Source organism: Alligator sinensis, unplaced genomic scaffold (genome assembly GCF_000455745.1).
Source record: "Alligator sinensis unplaced genomic scaffold, ASM45574v1 scaffold526_1, whole genome shotgun sequence".
Lineage (NCBI taxonomy): Eukaryota > Metazoa > Chordata > Crocodylia > Alligatoridae > Alligator > Alligator sinensis.
Window position 1 is genome coordinate 70,333 of NW_005843110.1, and position 3,968 is coordinate 74,300.

The following is a 3,968-nucleotide window of genomic DNA, read 5'->3' on the forward strand; positions in this document are numbered from 1 at the left end:
TTGATTGTGTCCATCTTCACAAACAATCTATACTTTTCATTCTTTGTTAGTTTTAAAGTCTTTGTTTTCTCTGAAAAAGTTCTCCTATATCTGACCTATCATAAAAATATCAGGGGTGCTGTTTCCTCTTCTCTCCATTTTTTGCTAGACACCAGTCCCAAACTCATGGAGGTCCTTACAAAATGCTTCTATTGATTTGTCTCACAGGCAGAACAAGTCTTGTTTCCTATGAGAGGCAAACATTTTTGTGGGTGGTATCTTTTATTGGACCAACTGCAAGGTTGGGATCAAGTTAGACAAGTGTCCCAATGGAAGACCTTCTTCACCTTCCTTTTTGAATGTCAGACACTAAGGGATGAATTCTGTTTTCCCCTGAGTACCTAAATGGCAGTGTTGTAGGCACATAATGGGCATTTGTGGTGCTCATATGGTGCTTCTATTTCTCCTTCAGAGTGGATGCATAATCACACACTTAGACACTGAGCATTTGCAGTTGGCTATATGCTACCCAGATACATATGTGTGTACCTGAATGTAATTATGGGGGGAGGGGAGCTTCATTCCATGTTGCATCTTGCAGTTTAAGATTTAGGCACCTTACCCAGATGGTAGAAAACCTAGCATCTTCATTCCTCTGTTTAAGAGAAGGTTTGAACTGGAATCTCTCTGACTTCCCAACACTGTCTTGCAAGTTCCACACCATACCACCATTACTCATTTGAAGCTGGACCCTGGGGGAGCCAAGAGAGGGAAAAATGTAAGGTTAGCAGTGTAACAATCTTGAAGCTATATGGCTTAGAGCAGGGGTAGGCAAAATGCAGCCCGTGGGCTGGATGTAGCCCACCAGGTCATTCTATCTGGCCTGCAGAGCCCCTAAAATATTTAGAAAATTTATATTTATCTGCCTCTTGATGGCTTGCCAAAACTCAATAAGCAGCCCTCTGCCCGAAATAATTGCTCGCCCCTGGCTTAGAGAGAGAGATGATGATCTGGAATACAACCATGCAATTTAGTTTGATCCCTGCTTTCACTGTGGAAGACGCTTGCTCACTGTGTTGCTCTCCATCCATTCATGGTTAAATGCAGTGAGAAGTTAAATGCATTGCAGGCCCCCCTCCCTTTGGGGCAACAGCCAAGGCACAGGGCCCTGTCCCTTCAAGGCAGTGCAAAACAACATCATTTCGTTTCAACTTCTGTTTTGCCATTTCGATGGAACGGTGTTTTGTTTTGAGTCTTGTTTCATTTCAAAACCACTGTTCCGTTTCGTTTTGTTCAAACTGTTTCGCTGTTTCGATGCTGTTTCAATGTTTTGCCCATAGGCTATAATGGGGAAGCATGAAACCACCTATAACTTTGTCATTTCTTGCCTGATTCAGATGAAACGTTCAGAGATGGTAGCCCCTGCTGAGCCCATGAAGCCTGCCAGGTTTCATGGAGATAGGTTCAGGGGTTTCTGGGAAACTGCACCTCAAACTGTTCAGAGTGAAACTCATGTCACTTATGAGTGGGAAGGCAAAGAGAAAGCTCAGTTCAAAACAATGCTGTTTATGCAGTTTTTCCATCCCTCCCTCAGAGCACTGGGATTGGAAGGGACCTTAGAGAAGGATGACAGCCATTGGCCAGCTACACAGTCAATATCAGAGCAGCCCTTCCCCGGTCTTCCTCCTCCCTCTCCTTAGTTTCTCTTTAGCTGCAAGTAAGCCCAGCTTTGAAACTCGAAACATTCAGAAACTTTTGAAATGTTTCAACTGCCCTCATTTTGTTTCGAGGCTGTTTCGAAGCCTTTCATTTCATTTCGATGCCACTGTTTCAAGCTCAAAATGAGTTGAAACAGCATTGGAACAAAACAGCCAGTGAAATTTCACATAGCCCTAGTATACACCTCAGTGGGTCACCCCACCCCACTGCTTCAGTAATTACTACTGAGTTCATCATCATCATCAAAAGCAGGAGCTTAGATAACTTAAGTCATGTCTGTTTTCCAAATAATCTTACAAAGGAAGGTTCTTTTTTTTTTTTCTTAGAACAAGCTCTTGAGTGTTAAAAATGCTGGAAAAGTATTTTCCAGCACTTACAAGAAAATATACAATGGAATAAGATGCTTCTATGAATACTGAAGGAACATATTGCCTGTTCTCAAGACAACATAGAATTTGGCCTCAAAATATATGTCAATAACTTGAGTACTTACAAAGGAAGACACCAAGATCATACTGATAAAAGTGAGACATGGACCTTACATTTCTTTCTTTCAATACATTATTTGTTTACAGAAACCATGTTATATTTTGGTAAAAATTTTGGTTTTCAGCGGGAAACATAATTGCCAAAAACAACAACAACAACAAAACCCCAAACCAAATGAAAACAAACAAATGGGTTCAAATGAAAGCCAATGTATTTTGGATAAGGAAATGACTTGGCCCAAGCTGGTTTTGTCTGTTTGTGATTTGTTTTGTACTAGAAGAACCATTCCAGTATTCACATTTCCTCAGAGAAAAAAAAAATGATGATTTTCAGTGTAAGGCATTTCCAAAATCTCTGAAGATGTCATCCATTAATATCTAAGGGAGACTGTGCATCTCAAGTAATTATGCAGGCACAGTAATTGCAAACATTACATTTTGTTATACTGAATAACTAGCATTTTAAAAAATAAAACATTTCTCAAGAATTTTTATTTGAAAATATTATCATTGATACTTCAGAATGCCTATAAAAGTGGAGTAAAATAAAATTCACAGTGAAAACTAAATGCAAGCTGTTCTTTTTTGTACTTGCATTTAAATGTATTGGCAACACAACTCCTTTTCATGTTTGCAACTCTTAAGTAAAAATGATTATGAATATCATGGATTGTGATTAAAATGCAAAACCAGTTTAAATTATCTGGTAAAATTCTGTAGTAAAAAGCTACTTATGCTTTCCATATATTCATCTCTAGCCTAAAATAATGCCCTCTAATTCTCTCTTAGAATCAGAAGAAATATGTTTCCTCTAAACTAATTTCCAAGCAGCTATTCTATCTTTCTTGATTATTGGTTATAGTGGATAAGTTTTGTGCCTTGCTCTAAACAAAGGACACCCATAATCCTAACTTTTCCAAGTTCTGTATCCCTCATATACAATGTGAAAAATTCTGTTTATGTTTTATGAAACAATCCCGCAAGACCTCTTTCACTCTTTCATTCCTGAGGCTGAAAATGAAGGGATTCAGGAGAGGTGTCACAATGCAGCTCAGTGCGCTTGCCACCTTATTGAGAAGAAAGGAAAGCCTCTTTTCTGGCCATATATAAAGGAATATGGTGCTGCCATAGACAATGACTGCCATGGTGAGGTGTGAAGAGCAGGTGGAGAAAGCTTTCTGCTTCTTTCCCGAAGCCAGAATCCTGAGGATGGTGGAGATGATGTGGGTGTAAGACACGATGGTGAAAGTTGGGGAATTTAGCTGTAGAAGAAAAGGATAGGATGAAGTGAAGCAGTTCCAGGAATGGGGTATCAGAGCAGGAGAGCTTCAGGAGGGGCCACCTGTCACAGAAGAAGTGGTCTATGGTGTTGGGGCCACCGAAATTCAGCTTGGTGAGGAAAATTATTGGGTAGAGAGTGGTCAAGAAACTGCCTGTCCAGGAAAAAAGGATGAGCCTGGTACAGATCTTGTTGTTCATGATGACTTCATGCCTCAATGGCTTGCAGATGGCTTGGTAGCGCTCGAAGGACATGATATCCAGGAGAATGAAATCAGCCATTCTCTGGAGGTACACATAGATATGGCCCATGCAGCCAGCAAAGGACATGGTGCCACTTCCAGCAAGGATGCTTGAGACCATCTTTGGTACAACAGTAGTGGTTGCCATAATCTCCAGGAAGGACAAGTTCCCTGGAAAGAAGTACATGTGAATGTGGAGCCTCTGGTCACTCAGCATCAGGACCGTAAGAAGCAGGTTTCCGTTCACCGTAACCAAGTAGAT